This window comes from Galeopterus variegatus, unplaced genomic scaffold, assembly GCF_000696425.1.
Source record: "Galeopterus variegatus unplaced genomic scaffold, G_variegatus-3.0.2 Scaffold3145, whole genome shotgun sequence".
NCBI classification, from domain to species: Eukaryota; Metazoa; Chordata; class Mammalia; order Dermoptera; family Cynocephalidae; genus Galeopterus; species Galeopterus variegatus.
In genome coordinates this window covers 86,527-101,534 of record NW_007729256.1, presented here as the reverse complement: position 1 = coordinate 101,534, position 15,008 = coordinate 86,527, and positions in this window count along the sequence as shown.

Here is a 15,008-nt window from a genome sequence, read left to right as displayed (position 1 = left end):
GTCGCTGAAACTCTGATCTCAGGTAGCACATCTCCGTGACAAGGGTGGAGATGGGAGGGCACCAGGAGCAGTGCCTGAGCCCCACAAGGAGGCAGGGCCAGGGCAGACCGGGTGGGCAGCTGGGCTGGGATCTCTCTCCTCTGGGGCTCTCCATCAAAACCAGCTGCTCTGTTTCCCAACTCACTCCAGCAGGCCCTGCGGGGCTTGGGAGGACTCCTCACCTTCAGAGACACTGCCCAGAGTTGTCTGGCCTCAGGTCCTCAGCCCCTCCTTGCCTTTACTGCTGCATTTCACTGCCTCTGGCCTTTGGTGCGCCTACTCCAACTCAGATGAAGAAATGCTGCCAAAGCTAGGGCCAAGTGGACAGTCTGTCTGTGTATAACGTCACACCTCATTACTGCTGTCTCTGCCCTGGGAATCTCAAAGGAAAAAAACTAGATTTTTCTATTACAACCATGGTTCAGAGTGTTCCCCACCCTCCCCATCTGCATCATCAAGTGCTCTGTGGGGCAGGCCTGGATGCTCAGCCCCTGTGGGGAGGGAGCTGCAGCCTGCAGGTGACAAAATGGGTCCCAGAAAGAGGAAGCGTGGGAGCAGTACTCAGGTTTTGAAATGACGACTATGACTCTAATGTCTCTGGTGAAACTAAGGAAAAGTGCTGTGAGCAAAGACACTATTTGCATGCCTGAAGCTATGTAAAGCCCTTGTGCCCCATGATTCGGACCAGCTCACAGTAGCTTTGTTTTGTTTCTGTTTTTGCTTTTGTTTAAAAAAACCCAACACTTTGGAGGAGACTAGATATATATTCACATGGCTAAATTTTAATGTCTCCTCAATATTAAGACACCATTGTCAACAAGGTTAAATGCCAACCTTAGGCCTAACACACATGAATTCAGGTAAGTCACAGATCAGCCTTCACCACCGTTTCCACAACACCATAGTAATAGAGTTTTAGCCTGGACAGGACTCCTCTGTAACAAGAGACCCCTACTTGATGAACTCCCAGGGGGCATTTTTTACATTACGGTTTTCCTGAAGTGTGGTCAAGCTCTTCTTACTGCAGTACAGAGCAGTGGGCACCATCATTCACACAGAATTACGCTGTTCTCCTCCAGTCTTAGAGAAATGGAGCTCTGCTCCTCCCTAAATATCTCTAGATTAGATTTCATCATTTTCCCTGAACCCTTAAATTTTCAAAAGTTGTTTGGCTCTATCCTACATCCTTTTGGCTGCCTTTAAGTCCCTGTCATCTAAGGCTTATCCATTTCATTGGAAATGAACAATAGCTGACCACTATATTTTGACATAGAATGACCTTGAAGTCATATTACATTTCAGTCAAGTGCTAAATAAAATTTGGGTGTCCCGCCTCCTGTCACAGCATTATAGTTATGATTTAGAAAATAGAAGTGTTTTTTGTTGTTGTTGTTTTGGCAACTAGTTGTTAGAGAGATCCAAACCCTTGACCTTGGTGTTACCAACACCCTGCTTTAACCAACTGAACTAATTGGCCAGCCCAGAAAATAGCAGATTTAAACAGTGAAGGATTTTCAAATTAGGTCAGGAGAAATCTGATATACAATCCCAGCATGGCTAGCTCCTGGGCCCCCACTTTATATTTACTCTAAATTTTGACCTTTTTTTTGTGAATTAAGCCTCTAAGTCCTTTAAACAGAAGATTATTCAAAATAATTTTTTTTGTGTGTGACCGGTAAGGGTGTTGCCTGCACTGCACTCAGCCAGTGAGCGCACCGGCCAGTCCTATATAGGATCCGAACCCGCCGCTGCGCTCCCAGCGCCGCACTCTCCCGAGTGCGCCACGGGGCCAGCCCAAAAATAATTTTTAAAACTCTTTCTTTTAGGGTGCTGAAATATTGCCATCAGAGAAAGAAGTTAATTAGCATTTTATGATTTTTGTGACATTGTTTATCTGAGCCTTTCACAAGGCATCCTGATACTAGGCAGGCCCCTCCCAGGAAACAGGATAAATTCAGGTAAGAGGTTTACTCTGCTAGAACAATGTAGTAACTATGCAAATGCAGCATTAAGAAGAAAGAAAACTGTGACGAGGCAAGAATAAGAAAGGTAAACCCAGAAGACCACATGGAGACTCAGTTGAAGGTCAGGTTCAAGCACTAGTGTTCTTTGAAAGTCTAAAGGGGAAGGGAACATCTGAGATTTCAGCCTCAACCATCCCTTAAAGCTATAAATGTGGAATGGGGCTTTAAACAAGAGAGTAAATGAGACTGGATTGCGATGTGGAGGGAAAGATAGCTGCTGCTTTGAGTAATGAAAGCCAAGGGGTAAACTAGAAGAAAATGAACATCGTTTCACTTCACGAAAGCGTGGGTCAGTAGTGTTGGTGGCACAGGTAATGGGTAGAGCCTACAAAATGCCATTTTAGTGAGAACTTGGAGAAAAGGGGTGGGAACCAAAGGAGGAGGGACAGACTTTTGATGTGGGTGGGTTTGTGGGTCTGATTTTGTTTGTTTTCAGGCAGACTGAAAACAAAAAGAAAGAGACCCTGGGGGTCCACGGAGCTAAGCCTATAGTATTTCAAAACATCATATTTGGAGTAACAGGGAAGCTTACATCTTGTTGGACTGTTAAAGCCTGGCCTATTATGCCCAGAGGAGGAGAATAACTGTTCTTCTCAGATAAAAGGGGAGAATTCAGAAAAATAAAAGAAATGCTTTGAACTGACAACTTCAAATATTTTAGAAGAAAAATGAAAGTCCTAGTTCTAAACCCAACAGAGAACAGATATCTAGAGAGGGGGATGGTTGGGAGTAGGGATCATTTCAATGCATCCTTGAAGAAACAAAAACAGCTCCATCTCCTTAACTCTCAGAGTTGGGTCACAACAACGCGTCTCTGCTAGAGGACAAGCATGGGATCGAGGTTCTCAGTCTGCTCTTTTAGTGGGATCTTACTATGGGAAACTTTTGTCCTCAATTCCCATCTCCAACTTCTAGAACACTAAAGTTGGCAGAACTGATGATTAAAACAGTAAACAGTCATCATCAGGCATTCTGCCAAGGGTATTATATATGTTACCAAATCCAAAGACATTAGAAAAGCCCCCTAAGAAGTCAGTACTATTACTATTATCTCCATTTCCCAGATGGAGAAACTGAAACTTAGAGAAGTCACTGTTCACTGGCTGAAGTAAATGGTTCAGTAAATGGACTAGTAGTCAGAAATGAGTAGTTCAGGTAACAAAGCCAGAGGAAGGAAAGACATTCTGCTGCAATGAAGATTCGACTTTTACTTGTGCATGTGTCCATACATGCAAAACACACAGCCTAAAATTATGTAACTATTAAATGTACTAACAAAAGGAGAAGGTGTTTTCAAAATTCAAAAGATACGCGCCTGTTGTTATACAAGTATAAACTCAAGTAACAATGAAAGCCAGCCAATAAAACTATAGCTTTGGATCATTTTGGCTCTCTGCACTGGAACAGTTGGATCCATATGTGGACTATTGCTTCAGTTTCTAAGCTTGGAAAGTTAAGAACCAACGTGTAAATTTAATGATTGCACTTGGCAAAGAGCTGTAGACCGAAAGATTCATTTTAAATTACAATATACACAGCATAAAGTGTCAGGTCACCACAGGGAGCCTGTTGGTTCAAAAACAAAATAAAAAATGGAGAAAAGACACAGAAATGTAACGGGATTTTTTATTTTCTAAAAAACATTCAGAGACTCAAAAAGTTATCGAGTCAAAAAGTCCTCCAAAGCTGCTCCAGAACTGATCTGTGCTGTCCCAGTAGATCAGGCAGAATCTACAACTCACATCAATGGTCCAGCCATCTTTGTTCTTAGTCGCTGGGCCCATCCTCTCCACCTTTTAGGGAGTGGTTTCATCCCAGTCAAACATAGGCAGGGGAACTAGCTGCACTGAACTGAAAATCATATTTCTTCGTTTGGAGTACAGTGATAACAGTGACAAATGTTTCTAAGTTCGTCCAGAAATAAGACCCAAAAAAGCAATATGACTTGGTTTGGAACACTAACCAATTTTCTTCACCTGTACTAAGCTGTCTGTTGGGCTTATTTTCATAAAGATATTTAGTGTGAATTTGCACACTGGGGGTCCACAGCAGCATTAAAAAAAAAAAAAAAAAGAGTATTTAACCTAATTGAATCATGAATTCCCAGAAAACTTCCCTGAAGCAGTTTTCTCCACAACTACAGTTTGGCTGCAACCTCATTCCAAACTGCAGATCCAAATGTGATTGAGCAGTGTAGGAAACACCACCAGATCTGCACAGCACAAGCTCAGTTACAAGCTGGATCTTCCCCAAAATCTGTGGCTTACTTGATCATGTGAAAAATTAAGTGGCACCTGGAGTGCAATGACACAAGGAGAGTCATCAGTAGAGACCAAGGAAAAGAAGAGGATGTGTCTCTCCTCAAAGCCCATTCCAGAGTGACAGAAGCATCTGCTCTATGATGATATTGGGGGACCTGAACACACCTCTCAGCATTGGACAGATCATCTAGGCAGCAAATCAACAGAGTAACCTTTACTCTTTCAGAAGGAGAGAAGAAATCTAGGGTTATCAAAGGTGGGAGGGGAGAGTGAGAGGGGCATAGGGAGAGATTAAATAAAGGGCATAAAGAATAAGTATGATTTATAACAATATATATACTAATAATATTGATTTGATCAACATATGTCAACACTGAATTCCAAAAATACGTATAATCAATTATGATTCAGTAAAAAAAAAAGAAGAAAAATAAATTAAGTGGCACACTGATACTACTTAACCAACCTACTTAACTTCTGAACTTATCTAGGAAGAAAATTAGCATCAACTCCTTGATTTCTCACAGGAAGAAAATGCCGAAGGAGCTGTTGATACTGACCAACTAAATACGTGTATTCTAGCAGAGCCTGGCCTTTCCATCTCATGTGTAAGGGACGTATAAATGAGGAAGGTCATGGAAAATAATTGCCAATTTACATTAAATATTCCTTTGCAACTATGTGAAAAAACTTTCAAATATAAAATCTCCTTTGTCCTTTACAACAACCCTGTGAGGTAACCAGGACAGTTAAGAATAACAATAAACAGGTAAGAATAACAAATAAACTTAGACACAAAGAGGTTATGCCATTTGCCCAAAGCCATAGCCAGGTAACCAGGGAGCCAGATAAAAAATAGACCTATGGCCTTTTCTTTTTCTAAAGAATGACAGTCAAATAACTTTTAGGTTTTCCTGACTCAAGGGAAATTTATCAAGAGAAAACCAACATCAGTTCAAACTTCCATAGACAGTTTTTTCTTAACCTTTTTGTTTAGGTATAAATTATATTCAGTAATGTATAAAATGTGCACTAATCTTCTGTGTATATAGATTGGTGAATTTTTACATATGTATATGCATTTAAGTACACACTTGCACGCATGTACATACACCAATGTAACCACCATTAAGATACAAAAGATTCCCAGCATTCTTGTGCCTTTTCCAAGTCAATCCCTGCCCCAGACAGAGCCATTATTCTGACTTTTCTCATGAGAGATTAATTTTGCCTGTTCTTGAACGTTACATAAATAGAACCGTGCAGGATGCACTCCTTTTTGTCTGGCTTCTTCACTCAATATTATGTCTGTGAGATTTACCTATATGCATCAGTAGCTTCATTTTGTGAATATGAAATTTTATTTATTCATGATCCTATTGATGGATTATTTTGAGTTTTTAGCTACTGGTAAGAAACCTGCTATGAACATTCTTATATATGTTCTTTGGTGAACTTTTTTCCAGGGCATATACTGGTGCACTGTGGAATTGCTGAGTTATAGGGTAGGTATGTCTTTATTATTAAAGAACACTGCCAGGGGCCGGCCCGTGGCTCACTCGGGAGAGTGCGGTGCTGATAACACCAAGGCCCCGGGTTCGGATCCCACATAGGGATGGCCGGTTCGCTCACTGGCTGAGCGTGGTGCTGACGACACCAAGTCAAGGGTTAAGATCCCCTTACCGGTCATCTTTTTTAAAAAAAAAAAAAAAAAAAACACTGCCAATGGTTTTCCAAAATGGTTTAACCACTTTACACTCCCACCAGCACTCTCAATTGGAGAGTTCCAGTTGGTCCACATCTTTGCCAGCACTTGGCATTTGTCAGTCCTACTCTAGGTAATAATGAAGTGGTATCTTATTGTATCTTATTTTGCATTTTTCTGATAACTAATAATGTTGAACACCTTTTCATGCACTTCTTGGCTATTGGTATGAAGGATTTGTTCAAGTTATCTGCCCGTTTTTAAAATCAGTTTATGAGTCTTTGACAGACTGTGACCCAGTGAAGAAAAAGTCATAATTTTTAAAAGTCCAATCTAATCATTTTTTTCTTTTATGGTTATGATCAGACAGATATTTCCTATGGTTTCTTCTCAAATACTAGTTCTCAAATTTTTTGATTTCAAGACCCATTTACACTCTTAAAATCTATTGAGAACACCAAAGAATTTTTGTTTATGTGGGGTATATCTATCAATGTGTACTGTATTAGAAGTAAAAGTAGAAAATTTATAAGTATTTATTAATTCAATTTATTCATTTATTTTATGAAACTATGTTTTCCAAAATAAGCAGAAATTGTGAGCAGAGCAGCATTGTTTTACATTTTTGTAATCTATTTAATGTATGGCTTAAACTGGAGTCTCATAGGGGTTTTTGCATTCACTCTCAGTAGTATGTGTTTTGCTTGAAGAAAAGCCTCACAGAAATATGTAGTTGGAAAATGAGGTGCATTCTAGTAGCCTTTTTAGATAATTGTGGATATTCTTCTTTGATAATATACCAAAACTCAACAAATGATAGTTTCCTGAGATTAGTTGCAATGTGAAATTAGGAACCATATCAGTGAACTTTTTATCTTTTGTTACATTAAGATCCATTGGTCTATCTCGTACTGGAATAGGTCTTTTTACCCATGCATGGTTTTGCAACAGCATGCCTTGGTCATTTGGAAAATATTGGTTCACTGAATTATGCAAATCTTCCAAAGATTTACACAGTTTATTATATAATTATTAATAAAACTATATATATTATTCATTAATATCACCACTGATCTCATCAGAGAAGTCTTATTGGGAACCTGTCAAGCTCACACTGGTACATACTGTGATGGGCTCATTTTATTCATTTTTGAGAAAGTGTATGTCAAATACCCAAGTCTGAATAACTACAGATTTTAGTCTTTTCAGCTAAAAATAGTATTACATGAAAAAAAATCCACTATTTCCTCCCACAATTCAAACAATTGGACTAGTGCTTTTTCTTGAGCTAACCATCATACTTTGGTTTACGGTAGAAGTGCTTTATGTTTGTTTTCCATGTGGTCACAGAATACAAAATATTAATGTAATGTTTAAAAAGTATTAAAAGAAAGTGGATTTAATAGTCAAGATTTAATAAAATTAATAAATGTTATTGCTTCATCCAGTACATGCTAAAGTGAATTTTTTTTTTTTTTACTAAAAGTTTATGATAATCAAGAATACAATAACTATTACTACAGTCGTGGTGCCACTGCCTTGATTCATGCTAAAGTACCAGCAGTTTCACCCACCATTGATTTTGCACCATCGGTGCAAATGTCAACACAATGTACAGACATGCCACATCTCAGCACTATCATAAAAATACTCCTGACCTCAAAGACTCCCTAAAAGGGTCTCAGAAAACCCCAGAGATTCTGGGGACCACAATTTAAGAACCACTATTCTGATAGCTTTAGTTTTACTTTTCACAATTAAAGCTATAACTTTCCCTCTAATTAATGTTTTGGCTAGATTCCACAAGTTTTAATATGTTGAATTTTTATTACGGTTTGGTTCGAGACATTTCCTAATGTCTACCAAAATTTATTTTGTTGACCCATAGGTTATTTAAAAGTGTGTTGCTTAATTTCTAAACATTTGTGAATCTTCTACTTTTAAAAAAAAGTTTCAATTCTAGTTTGATTTCACTGAAGTCAGACAATGAAGTCTTTGTGATTTTAATCCCTTCAAATTTGTTGAGACTTGTTTTATGGCCCAGTACAATTTGGTAGATGTTCTATATAAACTTGAAATGAATGTGTTCTCTGCACTTGTTGGCTTAGTGTTCTATAAATGTCAGGGCTAGCTGGTTAGCTCAGTAGGTTATAGTGTGTGTTATAACACCAATGTCAAGGGTTTGGATCCCCATGCTGTCCAACCACCAAAAATAAATAAATGAATGTCAGGTCAGCTTGGTTAATAGTTTTGTTCAATTATTCTGTACGTGTACTAAATTTTTGTCTGCTTATTATATGATTTACTAAAAGAACTGTGTTAAAACTTCCAATAATGATTTGAATTTATCTAAGTATCCTTTCAGTTCTCTTCCCTTTTCCTTTATATATTTAAAAGCAGTGCTATAAAATGCATACAAATTTAGGGGGTTTTAAGTGTTCCTACATAATCAACAACCTTATGAAATATCCCTCTTTATCTCTAGAGATACTTCTTACCTAAAGTCTCTCTTCTGTGTGAAAAAATTGTGTGAGAAGCAATAAGTCACTCACAGCAAAATGAAATTTGGATAAACAATTATCACCTGCCAGGTGGATGTGATCCAATACCTGAGGCCTACTCAACTCTGCTATGCTCAATAGATCACACGTAAGGCTAACTGACCGCCCCTCCGATCTTCTACCATCCCACCCTCAACCAGGACGAGCCAGCGACAATCAGTCCACTCCTAGCATTATATAAAAAAATCCCAACCCATTGAGTTAAATGTTTTGACTGTGTCCCCATATCTTTTGCATTCTGCTCTCTCTTTTCTATTCTTTTTTTTTTTTTTCTCCTCTGTGCTTTGCTTCTTTTTTTATTTTTTTTAAAGATGACCGGTAAGGGGATCTTAACCCTTGACTTGGTGTTGTCAGCACCACGCTCACCCAGTAAGCAACGGCCATCCCTACATGGGACCCAAACCCATGGCCTTGGTGTTATCAGCACCACACTCTCCCGAGTGAGCCACGGGCCGGCCCACTGTGCTTTGCTTTGATACTTTTTGACTGATATGTGCATTTTGCAGCAAATTTTTTCAAAGATTTCCTAATCCCAGGTCTTTTTCTTTTTTCAGCTCTAAAATGTCCATTTGATTCTCTTTTTCCCATTATTTGTCGAGCTTATTGAAGTGTAATTTACAATAAAATTTACCCTATTTATGATACAATTCTGTGATTTTTAAAAAATATAATGGAGATATAGAACAGTTCCATCTCTCCCCGAAATTTCTTTGTTCCCCTTTGTAGTCAATCCTTCCTTCTGCCCTCAACAACTACTGACCTGTTTTCTGTTTCTGTCTTATTCTTTTTTATCAATTGCAATTCTCCGGCTGGCCAGTTAGCTCAGTTGGTTACAGCATGGTGTTGATAAAACCAAGTGTTCAGATCCCCATACTGACTGGCCACCAAAAAAAAATTGCAATTTTCTGTAGAAATTTTTCATTTTTGTCTCATTTTTCTAACTTTTCCAGCTTTTTCCCATCTTATTCTCTATTTTCTTTAATATATTTATTACAGCTATTTTAAAGCCCTTTCTGTACATCTGGATCATTGGTGGATCAATTTCTACTGTCTGCTTTTCCTTCTGCCTATTGGTCACATTTTCATAGACATTGCATGTATTTCTTGGACATTGTATGTAAAAGAACTTGTAAAGATTGAAGATGATGTTATTTTCCACCTGAGACAGTTCACACTTTTCCTTTGTTAGGCAGATTGTGTTGCACTGGGTGAGAGCTGGGATATAGCTTTAGTTTGATTCCGTTTGCCTCTGATTTTAAATGTCTTGAGGGTGAGACCTACTACCTCTAGCAGGAAGTTGTCTCCTAAGCTTCATAAAACTGTGGGAGCTTTCACTCTCCACTTTCAACCCAGACTCATCAAATGCCCCCAGGGGAAATAAGAAAGGTCAGAAGACTTAACTCACCTGTGAATGGCTTTTCCCTCTCTGGAATTCTGAGATAGTCCTCTTATATTTGATCGTTTTCAGTGTCTTTTAAAATATGACTTCTCTAATTTAACTTTTTGTTCTAGTAGTTACAGTGGGATTGATGACCTGCCACAACTACTATATCCTACCTAAAAGTGAAAATCCCTTGAATAGCTTTTAAAAGAGACAGAAGTTATTAATATCATTTTCCCTCAAACACCTAAGTAAACTGGAAAGCTAACAAAATTGTTAAGTATATAGCTGCTGTAATTTACACATTCGTTTTAGGGAGATTGAATTTAAGCAGAATGGTGGCATTTTTATGGTTTATATATCCTATGACACATTAGGGTTTCTTGTACAATCAAAATGTACGCTCCATCTGTGACGTGTGTGGGAGGTCAGTGTGCTATAGCAGAACACCTAACCGTTGACAGAATACTGAGCTTTAATCTGAACTCCCAAGAAAATAGGACAAAGAACATATGGTGAGCTTTAATTTTCTGGAGTACATATGGGGAGTAAATGACCCCTAAGGTGCTCATTTTACCTTTTAAAATATTAGGCTATATTTTACACATTCAGACAGACTTCTGGCATAAATGAGATAAACATTTGAGTATCTGCTACCCAGTGGCATAGAACATACCAATACTTTTGAAGTACTGGTCCTTGATACCCCCACCTGTCTTTTCCTAAGTAATATCCATTATCCTGAATTTGGGGTTATGGGCTGGCCCTTAATTTATATTTTTACCATGTGTAGGCTATCCCCGAACAATAAGTTGTTGGATTTATAAGCATTTAAACTGTATGTAATTTTATACCGTATAAGTTCCTCTGCAATTTCCCGCCCCCCAAACCACATGTTTGTTAGTTTTGACTAAGTTGATGTGAGTAGCTGTTGTGAAAGACCCAACTCGTCTCAAAATTCTATGCTTCAGTTCCGTCCACTGTAAAATATACAAAGGAGAGTTTAAACTGGATCACCTGTAAATACTCTTCCAGATCTGAAATTTTTACTTTTTATAATGAGTATAAAGGTGTATAGATTGTTCTAACAATATAGTTCTGGTCATAATTATGATTTAATCAAGGTCGGCTGTTTGATCAAGAACATAATCTCTATGGGAAATGTGTCATGGCATTATTTTCAGACATTTTGGCAATACTTATGCAAGACAAGTCATTTTGACAGCAGGTTTGAAGTGGCATATGCAGTGATCAGAAACGACAGAATTCACAATGCAAAAATGCAAAGTTTATTTTCTTAAATAAAATACTATATTCATATCTATACAAATAATTATTACAACCATTAAAATGTTACATTTAACAATAAAAATTTCAAAACTTTAAACAAGAGCATGGTTCAGAATATTCACACCCTAATACAATGCATTTGTAAAAAGATGTCAAAATAAACAGGACCTATTCTTATTTACAACTGTAGGACATTCCTGGTCATATTATACATATCTGCTCTGGATTCCACTATAAAACAAATTAGTTTCTGTTAGAATTAAAAACCAGGTGATTTACAGTAATAGGACACAGTGCACAGCACACATTGCTGGCATGGTAATAGATACAAATATTACACTATTGAAAGCACTAAAATTAGTTTTTTTCCGGTGACTGCCCTACAGTAAGCTTCTCACCCAGTGTATAAATAATTAGTGAAGGTAATTATGTTCTCCTCAGATTTTTCAATCTTTTTTTCCAAAATGAAAATATATATATATCTAGCCTGCTGAAAGTGGAAGCAAATCTTTTCTTCACAGTAACAAAACTGCAGCATCTTAAGCAACACTGTCTGGTCCCTTTCTTCTTGGAAGATCAACAGTTCAACTCCCCTTAAAGGTTACCACTGTAGTCAAGTCCAGTGCCTCTGAGAACTCACAGATGAAAAGTGATTTAAAGACTTCAGGGTGGGAGGACAGAGAAGTCTCAGAAAAGTGAAGATGAGATTTTGATGGATTAAATTTTAAATTCCTATGACATAGTATGGTGTATAACTGTACACACAACTGAGCCAAAAAAAAAAAAAAATTAAAGATCACCTTTTTTAAAAAATGTGTTAAGATACAAATGAAGAGTTATCTTCTATGTCTCAAACTCTGGTGACAGATTACACAGTCATCCAGAATAACACCAATTTAGATATTATGCCCAATATTTTCAACCCAAGTTGGTTCACGTTTATGAAGCATCTGACCACAACCAGAAAAAGATTACAGTTGATAGAGTTTGTGCAAATCTAGAAATAAGGATGTTGAATGACCCCACATATAAGCTTGGAATTTAAAAGGAGTTTTGCTACTTAGTAGTTTTTTTGATTTTTTTTGTTTTTGTTTTTGTTTTGTTTTACAAGATCAGCTTCAAAGATGGCTCAGAGAATGATAAGGCAACAATGAGAAACATCAGCTGTACTTGTCTTCTAGGAGGTGTTTGATTACACAGCATGTGCCATCCCGGCTGGTCCCTTGCTATAAAAGAGGAGTGGGTGAGTGATATGTTCTGATAGCTGGTCTAAGGACCAGAGGCACAGTTTCAGGTAAAGTGCAGTACCAGGGCAGAGGCATGGGGACAGAACCAGAAGCTCGGTGTCCAACAAGGTCCTCAACGCTTCTCACCAGCGTATCTGGACTGCCTCAATCTAAACTTGGTGTCCCCCCACAGACTCTAGTAGAAACACTCCCTAGGTTTCACTCTAGTAGAAACGTACACAGGAAGAGCAGCATGCAGAGAGAATAGTTAAGTCAAAAAAAAAACAAACAAAAAAACTTTTTCCTGTTAAACTCTGGGGAAGGAAAAATGGTAACATTCAGCCAAAAAGACATCTAGAGAAAAAAAACTAACTTCTGCCTTTAATTTGCATATAGGTATCATAAATCATCACTCACAGATTAACTTCACACTAGTTCATCTGGTCATTGGCTACTCCTATTGCCCTCCAGATATATACAGACACAGATGAATTACCTCCGGCAAAGGCAGAGTTTATATATGACAGAATTACAACGATGACTTCCAGGCTAAGGATAGCAACCCAAAGCCATTTCATTCTGGTACCATTTGCCCTTTCTTCATTCCTCCATGGGGAAAAAACAAGTCCATCAGGCTGGCAGCTCAGTTGGTTAGAGCATAGTGCTGATGACACCAAGGTCCAGGGCTCAATCCCTGTGCTGGCCAAAAAAAAGTCTACCAAACCAAGGAATAGAGCTATATGGCACATTGAAATATTTTAGATCAATTTGAACTAATTTTGTTCCAAGAAATTGTTGTTGCCCCTTAAGAGACTCGGAGGCATACTGGTTCCCAAAGCCAGGAATGGGGAATCACTGATTTGGGAGCGTGACTCACTACCACATGCTGATCTAATAGATGGTGGGCCCAATAAATGTCTCAAGGCAAAGGAGTAATCATCCTGCTAAGGAAATGAATGACTAGGTTCCCTGCCACCTGTAGGACATGGAGCAGATGGAAGAAAGTAAGAGTCTAAGTACCGTGTGTCAAAGGAAGAATAAAGCTAAGAAGATGCTTATTAGTAAGTCTTTATACTTTCTCAAAATCTTTAGATTTTACTCCCATTAAAAAGTGTTTCTACATTTTTTTTGGAGTATAAGTTTTAGCCTCTCCATGAAATGGTTAACGTTAGAAGGCAGGAGCAAGGCAAATCAATTATCTTTAAAATTCTTAAATAAGTTTGTATTTTATGAAGGTTGATTTTTAAAAGCTGATCTTCATTGTAATTCATCATAACCCTGATATGTGACTGGAAATTGCTGCAAAAGAACATTCCCTCCCTTCTCTTTCTACAGACCATGTTAAATTTTATAAAGCATGATCGTCATGGAATTCTGGTGCCTTACTTAGAAAAAGGGTGCTATCTCTGGTACCCCAAAAGGTCTTACAACAAAAACAGAAGTAAATTTCCTGAAGCAGTATAAAATGACATATAAGACTTCCCAAAGCAACCTGTATTTTCCAAAAAAAAGAAATGACACTGGATATCTTTCATCTATGATTGACACATTAAAAGTTTAGACATGAAGAGAAATCTGAAATTTTTCACTTCATTATAAGTTATTGTTGAATGTTGAGAGGAATCAACCACTTTCTGTAACTGATTTTACTGTGATCAATAATGCTAAGAGAGAGAAGGAGAAATTATTTAATCAATGTCCCTCACTTATGACTCAGACATAATTTCGTGTATTTCCAGAAATTACAAAATTATTTGTAGAAATGGTTTTACTTTCTGTAGTCATATGTTAGCAAGCCAAGAATAAGATCAAATTTGTTATAACAAAAATTTACTACATTTTCTGCCATTTCCTTTACGGAAAATTATATTCAGATATTACTAGATACTGTATAACAAATTTCCTCCCCCAAATCAGGTAGCTCTAATTATCAAATACTTAATACTGCTGGTAAATCTCATATAATAGTGTTTTGAAATCAAATAAAGAGTATTATGGTTTGAATACTTTTAAAATTGAGCCCATATATGAAATGATCTCTTACGTGTATAGGCATACGTCTGCAAGATAATTAGAGCTACATGTGAACAGTAGCCCAACTATCTGCAGATGGTCAAATAAGCCTTACTAAGACTCATTCAGGATCAAAGTGTTATATTTTCGGAATGAAAGCTCTGAGAAATTCAAATGCTATCTCTGAACATAGCTGAGCAGGAAAATACATCATTGCAACAGAGATATCTGAAAATAGCAGGCATTGAGTCTTTTGCATTGCAATGTTCAAATTGAGCTACTCCTTAGCCTGCTACCTTAGTTCCAGTAGTCTTATACTGAGCAGAACTCAAAAGCCACTGTGGGGGGTGCATGCAAGTGTGTGGGTGCGTGCGAGACAGAAGAGAGAGAGAGAGGGAGAATGAATAGCCAAACACATGGGAAAATGCCCTTCTGGAAATTAGCAGATTGGACCTTTCAAGTACAAAGAAAAATGTGAATGTTAAAGCTTAAAGTTCGTTTAAGAGAA